Source organism: Myotis brandtii, unplaced genomic scaffold (assembly GCF_000412655.1).
Source record: "Myotis brandtii unplaced genomic scaffold, ASM41265v1 scaffold483, whole genome shotgun sequence".
Taxonomy (NCBI): domain Eukaryota; kingdom Metazoa; phylum Chordata; class Mammalia; order Chiroptera; family Vespertilionidae; genus Myotis; species Myotis brandtii.
The window spans coordinates 588,912-609,104 of NW_005368456.1; the positions used below are offsets into that span (position 1 = coordinate 588,912).

Sequence of the window (20,193 nt, forward strand, 5' to 3'; positions counted from 1 at the left end):
TGATACACACAACTATAATATTTCTTTCTATGAGCCTGTTTTTATGATAAAACAATGATGTTATAAGCATGATGCTACAAAATAGCTTTGGGCTGGGTATTCTGTGCCCCTAAAATACTGCAATATTTATCTATGTCAATCTCACATAGCCTCACCTAACAACAACCCAAAGAACTTCTGTTCTAAAAGGCAAAGCCTCAAAATAAAAAAATCAAGTGACTCCTCAGCCCCTAAACTAAGTCAAAGACTGCAGGCATATCTCAAGTCCTTTTAAAGTTTGTGCTTATATAGTGCCTTAGGTTCAGAGAGATGGTGCTTCTAATAAGACTGCAATGAAAGCATTTGCTTTAATACAATGGATAGATTTACTGAGAATTATAAGACCTCTAGGAAGTTTTTGTAATATATCTCATTTTCATATAAGACTCAAATCAGATTAAGAACAGAACATGGGCCTGGCCAGTGTCTCTCAGTGGTTGAGCATTGGCCTATGCACCAGGAGGTCACTGGTCAGGGCACATGCCCAGGCTGCAGGCTCCATCCCCGGCATGGGACATGCAGGAGGCAGCTGATAGGTGTTGATGTTTCTCTTTCTTAGATGTTTCTATCTCTCCCTCTCTTTTCTTCTCTCTCTAAAATTCAATAAAACATTTTTTTAAAAAAAGAATAGAACATGATAGATAAGATGCACTACAAAAACTTCTTGTCATATGCCACCAAAATCAAAACATTAATCATGTGGAAAATATTGCATGACTGTTTTTGTTTTTCTTAAGGATTTTTAAATTAATTTTTAGAGAAAGAGGAAGGGAGAGGGAGGGAGGGAGGGAGGGAGGGAGAGAGAGAGAGAGAGAGAGAGAGAGAGAGATGTGAAAGGGAGACATTGATCAATTGCCTCCTGCATGTCCCCTATAGGGGAAAGAGACTGCAACCTGGGTATGTGCACCAACCAGGAATCGAACTAGCAACCCATCCATGCATAGGATGATGCCCAACCAACCGAGCCCCACCTGCCAGGGCCTGCATGACTGTCTTATCTCAAATAATTGTCATTATAACCCCAATTTTACCAACAAGGAAACCAAATATCAATGATTACATGGTTAATATGAAACAGATAAAAAAATAACCATGTGCCTTGACACCGAAACCAGTAAGGACCCTCCCACTCATAATGCAGCCTCCCATTTGGGAGTGCTCTACTTGTAGGGAAAAGGAAAACGAGTCTCTACCATAGAAAAGTCAATTGTCAAGGCACCAAAACACATTCAGTATTGAGTCCTGCTTCACTGGCAAGTGAAAGGAGAGAGAAAACTTCACATCTGTGGTCTAACCAGAAGGTAACACATTACTGAGCTGATGCAGAAGGAGTGTTAGATGCAGGGTTACAATGAACACTTTCTCAGCTCTTGCCAGTGAGGTTTCAAAGATGCAACATCCTTGAGCAAGCTCTCAAAACACAAGCCACAGAAACAACAGAAGTTGACACCATGAAATTTTCAAAAAGGGGACTTCATCAGTAAGTCTCAAGCAGTAGAAAAGCTGAAGCCTTCCAGCTAAGAAGGCTTCACCAGCCCTCATCACATGATTTTAGTGTCATGTGTCCTCAGGAACTCTTGATTGTTTCCTGATGCAATGGAGTTCTCCACTAGACCCAGAAAGTGATCTGGGACAACTGACAAATCCCATTCTAGCATCTTGGTAATGAAGCCAGTATCCTTTGCTGCCTTTGTGTATTTCATGACTGCTGAACCAGAACCTGGCATGTCTGCATCCTTTGTCAAACCACCCATCCTTTCCCAAGAAAAAATGTTCTCATCTCCAAAAGCAATTTCAAGCAAAAAAAGAACCTGTACAATCAACCTCTAACTTACAAAACTTCAACTTATTAATTAGAATTATGCAAAAGCGTAACTCACCAAACCTAGTTGGGACTAATATCAAATAATTGATCATTTCTGCTACATTTTGGGGAAAATAGGAGGGAATAACTAAAACCAGAGGGGACATGAGAGTGGAAAGAACAAGGATGGAGTATAAAGGGAAAAAGGCAGAAAAGAATAGAAGAACATGAGAAAAGAAAAGCACAGAAAGACCTGTTTCAACAAGTTTTTCAGAAACCATGATACCTCTTGAATCGACCACTGTATCCTAGGTAATTTTTAAGCAATGTTACTCTAGGATGATGATTCTAACATTATGAACAAAAATTCCAACCATTTGGCACTAGATTTGCTGAGACCAATGTAAAGGTGCCTCTTAATACTTGCTACTTTATGAGTGCTATATTTCCAATATGAAATATGAGAGAACCTTTAAAACACCCACTAATCCCCAAAATGGATAGCTCCTCAGCAGTGTGGTCTCAGATGTTCTTTCTGAATAGGGGATGTTATCTTGAAAACAACACTTGCATGAAGATTGAGGACCTGAGTTCTGCTCTTAGCCCTATAATTCCAAAATATTTTTAATTAAAATTTGCATGAAACATATATTTTTCTGTTTATATTTTCACAGGTCTTGACCATGGTTATCCCTAAACCACTGTGAAAAGGCCAGAAATTATTTTGTCTAGACTCTGTGCATTTTGGTAAGTTTTATGTGGTTGTAAAGGTGGTGGTGAAAGGATGACTTATACAAAGACTTCTTAATTAAACAATGTCATAATCTTAAGCATGATTATTAGGACATCTGTCCCCAAGAGCAACTGAAATGCTAGATTAGGACAAAGGCATTAGATGACAAACATGGAATGTCATCTACTGCCATCCTCAAACCCTCTATGAAGAATATATTTAAATGTACTCTCTCACCCGCCACCCTCAGATAATTATCATGAATACAACATACTCCATGGCTTATGAATGATTTGGTTGTCTCATTAAAGTAATGTTTGCCAGTATTTAATTGCTTCCCTATCTAATTTTAATTTCCTCACCTGTCAGCATCTATCAGAGGCACTGAGATCTTCTGACATCCTCGCTGATTGTGTTGAAATTAATCAGATTTTTGAAACATAAATTGCTTTGGTCTAAAGGTAATGCTCAACTTCTTCATGTGGTATTAATAAGGATTCTATCAAAAGAACTTATAATCTGGAAATTAAGTAAGAGGCTTGGGGAATCCTAAATAAAAATGTCAGTAGTATCTTAAAAAATAAATAATTCAACAAGTGCTATTGAACATACAGCACTTGCCAGCAATCACTTTGGGGTAAACAGAAGAGAGGAAACATGAAGCTACCTTAGAAAGTTTGGAGAAACAGGTAAAAAATAATTAATTAAGCTGAATTCACCTGGACTTAAGTAGCTGACAATCTGGTCACTCAAAAGGTACATAATGTATTACCAATTGTGACTAGTTATACACATTATGTTCTCACACAGAATAATGATTTTACTCCCACCTCAATCTAGTAAGGTAAAATCGATGTTATTGTTAGTAATAGTAGCAATATTCCCATTTGATAAGTGACAAAGCTGACGAAAAGAGTGGTAAAAAGACTCTTCCCTAGACACCTGTTTTGGGGATCTAAATAAATTCAGAAAACACAGCATGATTACTTTGGAATAAAGAGAGAAAAAATATTTGCAAATCCTTCATACATAATTATTCAGTGCTAATTCTTGTACTAATATCTATCAGTAAGAGTGCTTAAAACATTCAGGAAACCAAAAAGCACTAAACTGTTCTAAAAGAAGTAAATGAAATAATGGATAAAAAGGACTTTGTAATGTGTCCTAACATCATGAGATCATTTTATGTATATACATATTATTATTCCTACTTTGGAATATGGATATATGCATTCATGCAGTAATCACATCCCAAAAGTGAGTCTATAATATCATCACACCTGTTTTTTAGTTATTCTGTTGATTTAAGGCCCTAAACGAAACAGAAAAATAAAAAATGTTGCATGCATGCAACTGTGGGGAGGTTGGGGCGGCAAAGGTAACACATGGAACTTTAGAACCTAGAGGTCAATTTTCACAAAAATGACTTCATAATCAAATGTCACCAGGCTCAGTACAGGTCTTATTTTTCTAGTGGACTCTCTAAGACCCTACTTAACATTTAAGCATCTCCCCTGCTGTGAAGTTTTTCCTGATCCAAAAAGATTTGGTGAAGCAGTCTTTTAGAAAACTATCACAATGCCTTGTTCCATATCAAGATCACTAAAATTACCACACTGTGTTATCACTTTTATTTGTTTGTATGTTGAAGAGAGAAACCTTGTCTAACTCAGTTTCTTAAACCCAAACCCAAAATCTAGAATACGATCATTAGTAGGTACTCAAGAAAAAGTCTATTAAATGAATGCATGAACAAATTTTTTTTAAAAAGCATTCTGTGTAATTCCTCTAGCATCTAGATCAGTATGTTGGCAGTGGTAAAACAAAATTGGCAATGCCAAAAAGGTGTTAGACTGATAGAGTCAGACTTGACCTCTGTTCAACAACCACGGTACTTGAGTTCTGGCTAAGAAAGAATTCAGAGGCAAGGCTCAAACTATAAGATAAAGTTTATTTGAAAAGTCACAGAGGTGGGAGATGTGAGTAGTAGAAGAAATGGTCTCAGGAAACCAGAGGTAAAAGCAGGGCCCTTGGAGCTTAGGAAAAAGAAAGAGGCAAGGAAAATGAGGGGAGGGAGAGCCATACTGGGTCCTATATCATGAGGATATCTATCTTGAGGTCTCAAAGGAGGATTCCAATAGAATATCCATCATCTTTCCAGTTGTGTCCTTTCAGGGTCTTGCTCTCTACTGATTGGTCAGCACAAGGGCAGGCAGTCATTAGTCAATACAGCTGGTCCTGAACAGCCCTGGTGTCACTTGTCCGGTTTTGCTGCTTTCCTGGGCCTGGAGCTGAAACATGACTGAGGTCTACCGGTATTTAATGAGGGTCAGAACCTCATTGTCCTGGGGGCTTAATGATTAAGGACTATTCTCTGTCTCTGGCCCCCTTGTCCATTCCCCCTCTAAGGGGTCTAACTGTCATGACTGGCAACATTCCAGGGGAAGAAAGGTCAGGGAGTGTCCAAATTCCATGACCAGAGATATGAAAGGTCAGGGGATCTAAATTGCATGGCCAGAATATTCCAGGGGAAGAAAGATTATCCTAGGAGTAAGATCCTTGGTTTCCCAGTTTTGCCCATTGCTAGACACCAAGGGCTTTCTGCCCAGGTGATCTTCTGTACCTGGCCCATCGTCCTTGCTCTGCTCATGTCTGTCTAACTGCCTATCACAAATGCATCTCATATAAGAGGTGCTTGGTAAATGTTGGTTGGGTTGAAATTAATTGAACATTTAATTTTCAAAATGTACTGCTCAACTAAATGATTCTAAAAGCTACTTAGTGAGTGGTTCATTGAGGAGTTAAGTAATCTGTAATATCGAGTCATCCTTAACCCGTTAAAGGGTGAAAAAATATTTTTCACAGTAATAATAATAAAGGCTGAACTCATGATTTGAAATGGAGACAGGAGTTGAGAAAATTTATGCAGAGAAAAACATTACTTGTAAAGAAAACCATGTTAAGTTTGCATCTGAGAAATCAAGGCTTAGAAGACTAAGTAATCAGATCGAGTTCACACACCTTGTAAGTTATTGTGCTAGAATTTATATCACAGCTTTTAGACCCACAAACTCATACTGTTCTCAGTAACTAACAGAGAAAAAAAAAGTGGGCTTGAATGAGGACTTATAGTTGGATGGCATGGTGGCAATCTAGAGAGTGATGTGGGAATAGGGAAGGCATAAAAAACATAAGCATACAAACCTTTTTAATTCCTGGGATGTAAATATCAAGAAAAATAATGAAAGATGAAGATAATGGAGGAATTACAGCTATCTTCAAGTATCTAAGGATGTAGAGAAAAAAAAGTGGGCTTGAATGAGGACTTATAGTTGGATGGCATGGTGGCAATCTAGAGAGTGATGTGGGAATAGGGAAGGCATAAAAAACATAAGCATACAAACCTTTTTAATTCCTGGGATGTAAATATCAAGAAAAATAATGAAAGATGAAGATAATGGAGGAATTACAGCTATCTTCAAGTATCTAAGGATGTGTCATGTATAAGCCATATTACACATTTGCAAAATATGCAAGCTAGACTATTAGGATCGAGACCATGGAAACTCTAGTTTCAGAGCAATGTAAAGGAAAACTTTAAATCAGAAGCTACCCAGCAGTAGGAAAATTGCTTCACAAAGAACTGGAAGTGTTCGCGTAGAGGCTAAATGGCCATCTGTCAGGGAAGGCATGTGTGACATCCTGGCAGCAGGAGCAAGTCTGCATTAAAAGACGGACTATCACAGTTGTGTGTTTCGGAGATTTAGTTGCCAGATCTTGAGAGATACACAACAGCTCAGATCTCTAGACAAGAACTTGAAGAACACCCTTTGAAGAAGAGACCTTGGGTAAGCATCACCTTCGTTCAATACATCCATGGAGCACCTACAATGCACCAAGCACAGGACAATCCCCATGCTGCAGAAGTTGAGACGAGGAGGCACAAAACACATTTTGAAGCGTTAAAACAGAACTGCCGCTAGACAATTTGTGGGCACAATAAGCAATGAGGAAAAATCATAACTATAAGTCTAAGAAAGAAAAAAAGAAATACTAAATGGTTTGCAAATAACTAAAGGCAGGAAACATCAGTTTTGTGGAAAGAAATGGAAGTCACCAAAGGCCTGAGTTTAGGGAAAAGCTAATGCACAGGGAAGATCAAAGGTCAAGTCGGAGCTCACTTTTGGGAAACCAAGACAGACATGGAGAAAGAATCAGAAGAATGTTAGAAAATAGAGTTTAACTCGAAAAGCTCACAGGTGAAAGAAAGCAATCAAATGGTGGATGAGAAAAAAAATTAATGTGATATTACAAGAGAACATGCAACTTATTTGAAAATAAGAAAACAATAAATTTGATATCCTACAAGCCTACTCTCATGGTTTGCCAGATGTAGTCACTTCCACACATCGCAGCCCCTCTCAAGACCCAACCCCCTAAACATACTCTAAAATAGAAGACAGGTATTAAAGAAAAAATGTAATATTTGGTTCTAGTTCTATTGCTCTTCTCAGCATTCTTTATTATGATTTCACAGTATGACCAAGGTTTACTGAAGAAAACAGATCACTTAAAATATTAATATATCCAAAAGCAAAATTAAGAGCAATTTTTATTGGGCAGTCTCCCTCCCTCTCAAGAGGAAGAAAAAAGAGAAAGGGAGAGAGAAGCTTTAATAGAGAATTGGGGTTAGGGTGTAGTTGGCCAATAACTTGTAGTTATATGAAAGATAATGTCTGTGTGTACAATTCCATTCCTGTGACTTCTAACTATTCTAGGTGAAGAAGAAAGTGGCTCCTTCAACACAAACTCACTGATTTTACACACACACACACACACACACACACACACACACAGCTGGAATTCTATTCCAAAAAAAATGAACAAGCAGTCAATTCCTCTGTCCATTTCTTAGTCTTGGCTGAGACAAAGCATTTTCTGTGTAAAAAGGCAGCAGTGGTTACTACTAAAAACAGAAGAGAGAGCAGTGGTGCCATGGTAAGTACAGAGTAGGGAAAATATGCAAAGGCTTTAATATGCAAAAAAAATATGGAACTCTTTCCAAATAAGTTCAATTTTCACACAAAAAAGTTCAAAAACATCTACCTTAAAATTCTTAAAACTGAAGCAGAAAATCAAATGGAAAAATAAAAGAAAGAGGAATGCAATAACAAGTGGATTATTGTACCTGCTAACCCACTAACTAGCTTACGTGTCTTGCGTAGGTCTCTTCCAGCTCTCCTCCCCCATGAAAGGTAAATACTGATTAGATCAGTAGTTCTCAATGTCCACAAACATGTGGGGCAGAATGGGAAGGGGTACTCTAAACTTTTCAAGGGTCTGCAAGTTCACGATACTACTAATGTATGATGAGCCTGTTTCAATGTGCTGACATTTACACCAATGGTGCAAAAGCAATAGTAGGAAAAAAAGGTTGGAGTTTTAATATACACTGAGTGGCCAGATTATTATGACCACCCCATCAGTACTTCATTGAGCCACCTTTTGCCTTCAGTACTGCGGCAATTCTTCTTGGCATTGACTCCAGGAGATGTTGAAAGGTGATGCGAGGAATCTGACACCATGCCTGAGGAATAGCACTGTACAGTTCTGTGAGATTTGATGGTTGTGGAACCAGCTGCCTGATGGCTCTTTTAACTTCATCCCACAAATGCTCAATTGATTGAGATCTGGTGATTGTGGGGGCCACATAAGCAAGGTAAAGTCTCCCTCATGTTCTTGAAACCACTCCTGCACAATACGAGCACCATGGCATGGCACATCGTCCTGTTGGAAGAAGCCATCTCCATTGAGATACGCCATCAACATGATAGGATGAACTTGATCAGCAATGATAATTAGGTATGTTGTGCTATTCAGACGTTTATAATGGTCTGGCCCTCTAGCAACTTCAGTGCAAAATTATAACTAATTTGCCTACAAACGTCAGGTGGTCATTATAATCTGGCCACTCAGTGTATATCAAGTCAGTGGCACCAAAAATCACTGATAGTAATTGCATTTTTCATCACCAGGCACCCACAGAAAGGTGAGAGCACAAGCTAGTTTCTTAAGACTGTCCTTCAGGCATTAAAAATTATTAGTTTTATTAAATCTCAGTTCTTGAGTACACATCTTTTTAATATTCCATGTGATGAAATAGAAAGTATGCATGAAACACTCCTGCTGAATCCCAAACTGCAATGATTATCTCCAAGAAATGCACTTGGATGATTGTTTGAATTAAGAGCAGAGCTATTGACTTGGCCTGAGTGGCTCAGTGGTTAAAGCATCGGCCCATGCACTGACGGGCACATAGGTTAGATTCCTAGTCAAGGGCACATATCTGTGTTGCAGGTTTGATCCCAGGCCCAGGGCGGGGCATGTGCAGGAGGCAACCAAGCAATCTCTCTCTCTCTCTCTCTCTCTCTCGCTCTCGCTCTCGCTCTCCTCCCTCCCCTCTCTCTCTCCTTTTCCCCTTCTCTTTCACTTTCTCTAAAAGTCAATGGAAAAAATATCCTCCTGTGCTGATTAACAACAACAACTACAAAAAGAGCTTAGCTATCAGCTCTTTGCATGGAACACCATTTTTGTTTGAAAGAATGACTGACAAAACATGGTCTTTCAGACTTTGGTTTTGCTGGATATTTTCTCACAAATAAAACAAGAGAGCCTATTATTTCAAGGATCATTTTTGCTGCCAAGTTTTAAAGTGAAAATTAAAAATTTAAAAATCTTGCATATACTATTATACATTTCACATCTTCCTGAAACTTAACATACTTTCTTGATGGAATAAGTAGTCATATAAATTTATATTATTTTCCTATGTTAGAGAATAAAACATGTGAACATTTGGAAGATCTGCATAACTTGATATTTTCCAAATGACCAATGTATGATGTTACAAAATCATAGGTGGAAATCCATTCAAAGTAATCATTAGACCACTAGATTTTAATAAAAGAGTATACATTGTTTATTGATTTCAGATTTCAGATTTTAACTTAACGTTAGAAAACTAACATTTGTTAAGTTTTGGTATAGTATCACAGAAAAATAATCCAGAATTACTTCCTTTATCCTTACTTTTCCAATCCTTTTTGAAAACCCTTTCTGAATTTTCTTCATAAACTTTAATCAAAACACATATCACAACAAATTGAAAGCAGAAGTGAGAATCCAGTTGCCGCTTTTCTCAATAACTTTTTGGGGGTTTATTTTGGAAAATGTACTATTTTTATTCAAATAGTATGCATTTCAAAATATCTTTTAAATTTCTGTTTTAATTTCTAACATGCTAAATAGCAATAGCTATAATTTACATAAATAAAATTCCATGTTTAAGAGTGTAAAGAGATCCTGAGATGGAAATACTGGACTATATGGACTTGTGCATGTCCCCTTCCCATCTAGTACTAATGTCCTTTGGTGGCTCTAAACCATAGGAAAGACAGAGTGTCTCTACTTTCAAATCCTGCTACCCATTTACCTTTATGTAGTTGCAACTTCAGTGAGCATTTGGAAACACTGAGACATCTCTATGATGTCACCATGGAGTAGGTCATTAGTTAGTCAACAAATATTGTGTGCCTTCTATGGGGCAGGCATTTATTCTTAGGGCACCTGGAGCAGAAGCCAGACTCTGCTACTACTCAAGGTATACTCTTAGGAAAGATACAAAGTCTCTCTAACCCAGTTTCTTTAATATAAAGTGAGAATAGCAGTGGGACCTACTTATAAGATTATTGTGTAGCTCCAGCAAAATAATCCATTAAAGAGCTTTCTATATACACAGTGTCTAGCAGGTACTAAACACTCTTGCTCATTGTTATTAAAACTAGGATGTCTCTTACCATTGTTTTCAATGTACATGAAAGAATTAGATAATTTAACCATATGATCAAGGGCTCAAAATCCATCCCAGATGCCAAAGCACTCAGCTCTGTATAAACTCCAGAGTATTTGTTTCTCACTTCAAGAGAAGAGAATCTGTCTTACCCAACCTCTGAACAAGTTCCCAAACTTTCTGTACTCAAATAAGTTAGCAGTTCATACTCAACATCATTCTCAGCACTATGGTGACAGGACAAAGATTCACAGGGAAGTGAAAAATCCAAACCAAGTTTCTGATTAGATTAGACAAGAGAGAAGACTTTTACTTTTTATTTGTTTGGGGAAAATCTCTTTATACCACTTCATTTAAAACCCAGACAGAATGAGGTTGGAGAAAAATAAGGATGCTTATTAATACAAAGGACAAAAAAAGGGCCTCATATTGTTAAGAATAGATTACAAGTAGGGGAGAGATGGTCCTTGATAAATTCTTTGGATTAAATCTAATATAATATTGAGGAATAGATGCATGTACCCTTAACTACAATTTCTTTATGAAAATATAAATGAGTTAATCTTTAAACTAGTTATATTGGTAAGGCCAAATTTCATTTTTAAAGAAAAAAACATGATGCTACTTTTATTTCATGTTAATTCATCAAATGTAAGTACAACTATTTCAAGTGCCAATATCTTACTATCCGGAAAAAACTTTTACTGGTGATCTAATAGAATGATGTAAGTTATGCTTCCAGAATAATGTATAGAAATGATCATGCCCCCTTAACAGCACTCGGATCTTCAATCAGGAAATTCAATTTTAGCTGCAAAACTATGTTTTGGCAAAAGTGCAATTGAACTCAGTGTACTTGTCACATTTCTAAATATACTCCAGTCACTATGACAACAAGGGAGACTGATGGATCGCTTAAAAGCGTATGGTATATTTAATTGTCAGCATTTTAAAGTGACTCAAAAAATAATGCTGTGTGATAGGTCTACTCACCATGGTTACAGCAGCTAAGTCCATAATATTAAAAGGTTCAAATACGCACAATGACAATGTGCGTAAGAGAACGTAGTCAGAGGCCTTGTATTTTCAAACACACCGAATGCCAAACTTAAGGCTTTAGAAAGGACTTGTTCTCATTAAAGTGCCACATAACCTCTCTTCCACACCTTCAGGATCTGCATCTGTACCCAAGGTCACTAGAGCAGACCCTTCCTCACATTCCAAAGTCTATTGCTCTCATAGATGAAAGATAAAGATGAACATTCTCCTGGAACATATCTGGAATAGGGAATGAGAGAGATTGTTCTTTTCCTCCACGTAGACTAGTTCTCAAATTATAATCTTCTAGGATCCATTCATTCCCTAAACAGCCATTTCCTGAGCAAGCACCTCTCCTAGCTGGGCAATCATCTACAAGCTAGGAATATAGTGGCAATAATCAGACATGGTCCCCACCTTTAGAAAACTAACATCCGAAGACAAGAGGAAGATAAAGATACAAATAAATAATCCATTAAAGAGAACAACATAATCCAGTAAACTCCATTAGAGTTTACTACTTACAGTGCCTAGCATAAACACTCAGCAAATCTTCATCATGATTATTATATCTAAGATATCTCTCAGCAAAAGTGTTTGCAATGGCCCTAGCCAATTTGGCTCAGTGGATACAGCATCAGCCTGCGGACTGGAGGGTCCCAGGTTCAATTCCTGTCAAAGGCACATGCCCAGGTTGCTGGCTCGATTCCTAGTAGGGGGCGTGAAGGAGTCAGTCAATCAATGATTCTTTCTTATCATTGATGTTTCTATCCCTCTCTCCCTCTCCCTGCCTATCTGAAATTAATAAAAATATGTTTTTTTTATTTTAAACAAGTGTTTGAAATGTACATAAAGAAAACAAAGGCATATTAACCATTCTCTCAGAGAACTATAAAACAAGATAATAGGAAAAAGTGATGGGGAAGTGAGAGGTATGCTACTTTACCTAGAGATTAAGAAAGATTTCTCTGAGATGACATATGTACTAAGCCTTAGATGATGATTGCAAGGTAGCCATATAGATAATCAAAGGAAAGTCGGGTAGAAACAAACTTGGCTTAGCTACAAAACAAAAGAAAGGCCATTGTGTCTGTCGCTTACTGAGTGAAGTGGTTAGAGGTGGGAGGTAAAGGAGAAGACGTGACCCATCTTACAGAGCCTTGCAGGCCACAAAAAGGTCTTTCAAATTTTCTAGATACCATGGAAACCACTGTATGGTGGGGGTTTGATATGATCCAACTAACATCCTTAGATCTTTCCATGTGGTATGGAGAAGGATCACAAGAAAAAAGCATAAAAGTATAGACACCATTTCAGATAGTCTATTGCCAAGTCAAGGTACTGGATGGTGAATTGTATTGATTTACTGTACTCTTACTCCAGTGCTCTTCATGGCCCCTCACCCTTAAACTGCCTCTTGCAAAAGAGGTAATGAGAGCAATCAGAATCAGGAAATATTCTGGAGGCAGAACATATACACACTGGCCAAGCATAGACTGTAAGCAAGGGTGGTAGCATCACACCTAGGCACACAGCATGATGGGAAACATACACACAGCATGATTCCAAAAGTCTGGGCGGGACTTGAGATACTACATTTCCACAAGCTATGAGGCTTAATGGTGGTGTTGCTGCTCCATGAACCACACTTTGAGAATTCTACGAGAGTCTGGAGGCAAGAACACCAGTATAGCAGGAGGCAATGAGAGCTTGGGGTAATAACAGGTGAAATAGAGAAAACAGGAAAAATCCAAATGTTGGAGCAAAAAAGAAACTATTCGAGACTTGAAGACAATCTATAAGTAACAACTAAAAAGAAGAAAAGAGTTAATTTTAAGCTTTCTTTGATGACATTATTCATTACGTAAATAATTTCTATCTAGTGCAAAGCATTTTCACGAGTACTATTTCCTGTATCGACAGTTTATCCCTATAAGATAGGGCAAAGTAAAAGTATTGTGGTTATAGATAATAAAAACAATAATGTCAATCATTTACTAGGAGCTTATTCTGTACCAGGCACATTACAACATATACTGTTCACAATTCTGACAACAATCCTATTCCTGTTTCACAGATGACAAAACTGATATGCAGAGACATTATGTAGCTCACCCAAAACACCCCTACTTCAACTAGATGCAAACCCAGAGATGAACCCAAAAGTCCATGATCCTCACCTCCATTCCACCTGAGAAGTTGAATCTGTAGAATTAGATGCCCACATGGGACATTCATCCTCAAGTCAGGGTTTCCTTAGTGTCTAACTAAGCTTCAAGACTGCAAGTGTAAAAACTTGATCCATGGACTCTAGTAGCATTGGCGTGAAGTCCCCAAGGTCATGTGGCCAGTCTGTAGCAGAACTGTGACTCATCCCCATACCCTCACAAAACAAACATGGTGAGTTTCTATGGTTATGCTCAGAATCATGTCCACTCCAGTGTTCTTCCATGGCCCCATGCTTACCCTCTTAACTTTATTCTGCTTTTCTTTACAACTTTTTCTGCCAGGAAAGCAACTGGCTCTCTACACAGGGATGCATTTAGAGTGAGGATGTGAGAAAGAGGCCCTTGTTTGTGAAGATGCATGGTGAACGGTAGTGGATATTGACAAGGCATCATTAGATAAGAAAGATGAGCTTAGACATTTCCCCAGCCCAGGAAGTGGGTAAGAAATAAGCCACAAGCTCTTCCTTCTAGTCACCCACACTGTGCTTTCCCAAGATGATTCACAGGTATGGCTCCACGGACCTGACAAAAAGGACCATCATCAGAAAGATAAAAGGATGTTTTTATGCCTGCTCTCTTTTTTTTTATTTGTTCCTTCTTGAGTAATAACTATTAATTGTGCTATGTGGGCAGTACAGAGATGAGTCTACCGGGAAGCCAGCACAAATCCATCAAGTGCTTTTAGTCCGAGCTTTTTAGAAGCAATTGCTTACCACATTTTCCCTGCTCTTTTTCTCACAGCTAGAATTAAAGTGGATTTTACCACACAATACCCCATTGCCTCCCTCCTCCACCTCCAAAATGAGGACAGAAGATGGCTATTGGTCTATAACTAGCAAAATCACAAGATGTGTGAGAACACCACTTCATTCAGCATTTATAAAGCCCAAGTCTCAGTCCCTGCATAGGTACTCAACTCACATTAACATATGACAACCTTGTGAAGTAGATGTTGTCTAATTTGGGCAGATAAAGAAATTAATGCTCAGAGATGATATGTTACTTGTCTAGAATCCACAGCTAGAAAATACGAGAGCCAAGAAGTAAACACAGGTCTTCTGACTCGAAGGCCAACCCTTTTTCCACTTATTACAACTGCCCACTTCCAAGTGTTTCCACAATTTCTGTTCTGCCCTGCAGAAATAATCAAAGCTTCAAATGTTTCTTAGAAATAAGGATACATATAACCAAAAGGCCTCTTTCAAAAGGCATTTTCTAAAAATAGTAAGCAATAAAGCCATCATAGATTCTATAAGACTTGCCTCTGACCAATCCAAGATGTTCTCTACCATAGTTGGAGTCAGGGATCAGTTATAGTCTTCTATGCCATGCCTAACCTGGAATCATAAAGGCTCTTGAATTTCCAGCACAGGGCTTTGACCAAATGACATCATCCTACAAAGCCTGCTCCCTCAGCCAGCCCTGGGTATTGTGATAAAGAAGGAAGAATCAGGAGAGTTAGGAGTAATAGAAGACTGAGAACCTGTAAGTCACGTGTTCAAGTTTTACAATAGTTATCAAAGAGGAAAAATGGCTCCATCCCATATTTAAGGATCTGGATCAATAGGAAGCAGATAAAATAAAAGACCCAAATGGGAAGTTAATATAAGTAAGCTTAAACTCATCTTTCATTATGAATCTACACCCTCCCTAGTATAGATAGATCTTGGAAAGAATCAAACAAGAGAACAATAAGAATAATCCAGTCTTCAGGTTCTTAAATATCATATATAAACAAGGTGAGGTGAGAATTAAAACGTGCAAGCAGCATCCTTCCTGGTGTCCCTTCACCAAGAGGTGGTGAGGTTAAGCATTTGGAAAATATTTTTTATCATAAGCAGAACTGACAGGGACACCTGATGAGAATGGTAATTAAATCTAGAAGTAAATAAACACTTGGATCAATGTTCTTTACTTTGGGTGGCTGACTTAAGAAAAAGGGATGCCTTATGAAGGTGGATATTTCTCTCTCCCAACCATAAATACAGGGTAGCTTCACAGGCTTTCACTTTTTTTAAAGTTATTTTGTTTCTCAACAAATGCCAGCTAACCACCTTCTATGTGCTACTTAGTGTGTGGTTTTGAGGAAAGGATGGTAGAAAGAGAAAAGGACACAACCCCTATTTTCAAAGAGCTCAAGTCTGGTACCTATGGCCAAACACAAAATGTTGTGATTTTTTTTTTAAGTCAGCAAGTTATGTTCTCAATTATGAAAATACCAAATGTCAGATTCCTCTCCAGTCCAAGCAATAATGAAAAATGAGCCAATTCTTCTGAATCAGACTTTTTTTAATGAAAATTATGACTGTTGAAGCTTTTCTCCTTAATGCCAACATTATTAGAACTCAGAGGAAAACATAAGGTCAATTTACTGTGCTCTATATGCTTCCCAGATGCTAACCACTGCCCCATAGAAATATAAATGTGAGCCACATATGCAAGTTTAAATTTTCTAGTCACCACATTTAAACAGAATATTAAAAGAAACGTATTTTATAAATATATGCAAAGTATTACCCTTTCAACATGCAGCACTAGCCACATTGCAAGCGCTCAATGGTCACATGTGGCTAGTGGCTACCACATGAACAGCACATATCCAATGTTTCCTCAACCTTCATCTCCCAGTAAATGAACACAGCATAACATTTCTTGAAGAAGGGAGACAAGTTTTATAATAGTTAGCAAAATAAATGAACCCCCACCGGTATTTCTCTCAAATCTGTAGCTCAAGACCAAGATATAGCAGGACATGGTGATGGTAAATGCCAAAGAGCAAACATGGCCCCATCCCATATATAAAAGATCAGGAAAAACAAATAGGATCAAGTATTACTATCAAGAAAATGGCAACTTAGACACTTTACCCATTGGGATACTGATATCATCATATATAGGACCTGAGATTCTTCCCTCAACTCTTTAATGGCTTGAATCAAGGTTGGTTTTCCAACTCTAGTCATCAGTACTTCCTCTTTCCAACCCCACTGTGCATCCTCTGAGTATAATACAGGTAGCTCAAACTTCAGTGAATGTGTAATGCATCAATACATAAAGCTACTAAAAAAAAAAGAGGTGAGAAAATCTTTACCTTTTCATACCTTTTGGTATTGATCCATGTAGATATGGAAAATTCTGTGTCCTGTCAAATAATAAAGAGCTAGCTCTCCCTCCATCATTCTCCCTCACTTCTTCCTCCAGGATAGGAGGCAATGATATGGATGACATTCATTAAGCCATTAATCCTTCAAAGGGAAGGATTATCTCCTGAAATCATCTGGAAGGATGGGTGAAGTCTATCACTCACTCCTTCCTGCGTTCCCTAGTGTTCCATTTCTCTTGGAGATTTGGTTTCTAAGGTAAGCCCCAATTCCTGTGTTTTACACTGGGTAAAAAATACACAAAAGTAGCACTGTCACTCAACTCTTTCTTTCAGGCAAACCCAGGGTTAGGACTGGAGGTCAGATCAGAACAAGCCTCAAAATGGGCTTCAGATCCAAAGAACATTTTCTAACTGAGCTTTGGGAGCTACCTGCTTTCAGAGTTATGGCCTTACATTAGAATGGGGCCTGTAGTTTGAAGTCTAGTCCATGATTGTCATAACTAATTTGTAAAGGTGTTAGAGTATCAACAGTCCCAGACAACAAGTATTTAGACAAAACTTAAAATAAAAGTGATCAGCAGTAATGTTGATATCCCAGTAATAGGTTGTGTCGATCCCAAGTACTTCCTGATATGAAGCCATGAGAAGGGCTTTGCCTCTATGGTGATCTTCCCAAAAGCCACAACCCCATTCCAATCATGAGAAAACATCAGATAAATTCAAATTCTGGGTCGTTAGATACACTTAAAAAATACTTGCTTGATACACATAAAAAATGTCAAGTTCATAAAACAAGGAAGGCTGAGAAACCCACAGAAGGAGATTAAGCAGATATGATAACTAAATGCAGAGTAGTGTCCAGAACTGGACTATGGAACAGACAAAGGCATTAGTGGAAAAACTGAGGAAATCTAAAAAAAAAGTGTGTTTGAATTAATGTTGTTGTACTGATGATAATTTCTTAGATTTGATAAATGTACTTTGGTTATGTAAAATATTAACATTGGAGAAAGCTGGGCAAAAGTATATAAAAAAGCTCTACTATTTTTGTAATTCACCCGTGGATAAAGATTATAGGGAATTGAGCACCCTCAGGCTGCTTCCAGCCAAACCAAAACTCGATCAGGAAAAGAGCTGACAACATTGAACTACAAGAAAAGATATTAAAGTGACTTTTCCCTTTTTGTTGTTCTTATAATAAATTAAAATGCATTTAAATGCATTTGATTAGTTAAAAGTTTCACTGGAAGCTAGAAATTAGCTGAATTAAGCAGACTTTTGAAAACTAAAATAAAAAAAAAATAAAGGAACAGAATGAGAAAGGCCAATTTTGCCAAAAAAGAAATCAGTAATTGCAAAATTTACATTTTTTATAATTATTGAAAATGTTTATTTTGTAGTTGGACTTATAGTATAAGAGAATCATCTTCCCAAACTATGTTTGAAGTTTTCAAAGATTAAACTGGCTCAGTTTTACTAAAAAAAAAAAAGAAAAAAAAAGTCTCTCTCCATCTGTGCTGGGAAGAAAAAGAAGCTTAGCCAACACATTCACAGGGTTTTCAGAGACTCAGCCTATCCAGACCTTTTAGTCCCATCCCAATTGCCTGTGAAACCATAGAAGCTAGCCTAGAAATTTCCTTTTCAAAGAGTCATGTTACTTTTTTTTTTCAATTTTTCTTTCAGAAACCAGTTTTCCTTCAACTCAGCTTACCCGATTCACCAAACCAAGCAAAGACTAAAAAAAAATAAAAGAAATTAAATTCTGCCATCTTCCATAGATAGGTAGATAGATGGATGCATGGATGGATGAATGCATCGATGGATGAATGGATGGATGGACAGATAGATAGGCACCAGGTATAAAGGCTGAAATTACCTGAGCCCAGTGTGCCAACTGAAGTACTCTGCTAAAGGAAAATTACTTTTGGAAACATCTTACTCCTTCTCAAACACTCACCTCTGTAACCAAAATATCAACATATTCACTGAGTATTTTTGTAATCACAGTTTTAGAAAACATGTTTTCCCTTCAACAATAGTGAATGTTACAGAAATCAGATCATAACACCCAACACTTTCTAGAATCTAGTTGAAGAAACAGTGAATTCAAAAGAGAAACAGAATTATCCAGCTTAGTTTTTTCTTCTCAGAACCCCTCCTAAAAATTCCTTCAGATATTCAAACTTTAAATTTAAAAAGGCCCCAAACACTTTTATTTTTTAAAATATCTTTTCATTGATTTCAGAGAGGAAAGAAGAGGGAAAGAGAGAGACAGAAATATCAATGATGAGAGAGAATCATTGATCGGCTGCCTCCTGCACACCTCCTACTGGGGATCAAGTTTGCAACCCAGGCATGTGCCCTGACTGGGAATCAAACTGTGACCTCCTGGTTCATAGATCGATGCTCAACCACTGATCCACACAAGCCAAGAAGCCCAAAACAATTTTTAAAAAGCAAAGAAACGAAAAGGAGTTCTGTGAACAAAGTGTCATGTAAATAGCAGGATGTGGAGACAAATAAGACAAGGCTCTTCCTGGCCCTAAGGAGCTTGCTTTGGAACAGCCTCTACCCTCCATGGAGAGTATCTGAAGGGAATGTGGAGGGCTTTTTTGGAGATGGCTCTTCCCTGAAGATGTTGTTTTCCCTGCAGCCTATTTGTGTCTGCTTGACATCCTACACTCCAGATATACAGGGTCCAAAGCCAGTGCCAGCATTTTTCTAATTGCCTCTTGTGGCCTCTCCATCACTACTCCACTGCCACACACCCTGACTCGAGCCTCATATTCTCTCGCCCGTGATGTTTATTTTCACTTCTCGATTGAAACTTCCAGATCCTGAGATCCTCTCCTTTTTTCCGTATGCCGTCCCCTCATGGCAGTGTTATTTTCCTGGTTCAAGGTAGAGCCCATACACAACAGCAATTCAGGCATTATCTTGGTCATTCTTCTGCCCTAACCCAGTGTTCTCAGCTCTCACACCTACAGTGTTTGATTGTACTCCACTAAATAGAACTTGAAGAGGCTAAGCTATCATCAATGCAAAAATAACTTCAATAATAATGCTCTCAATTTATAGTGGAGAGTTAATGAAGTGTTTCCTTATTCATTACCTCATTTGAGTCCCACCACCCTAGTAAATTAGGGAAAACAGAATTGGATATCCCTTTAACAGAAGAAGAAGCAGAGTTGCAGAGATGGGAAATAACCTCTATCAAGGGCTCACAGGGAACTTTTGGCACTACCCAAATCTCCTCATTCCTGGCCCAGTCTTGCATTACCCCATGCACTCAAGGTTCTAGGATCTCCTGCATGAAAAAAAAAAGAAAAAAGAAAGAAAGAAAGAAAGAAAGAAAGAAAGAAAGAAAGAAAGAAAGAAAGAAAGAAAGAAAGAAAGAAA

At 37.9% G+C, this 20,193-nt stretch overlaps 1 protein-coding gene across 8 annotated transcripts in view; it reads right to left on the minus strand.

The window, feature by feature from the left end:
- The window catches only part of LPP (LIM domain containing preferred translocation partner in lipoma), a 698,664-nt gene that overhangs the window by 503,311 nt on the left and 175,160 nt on the right, over nucleotides 1-20,193 (minus strand). The window lies entirely within an intron of this gene.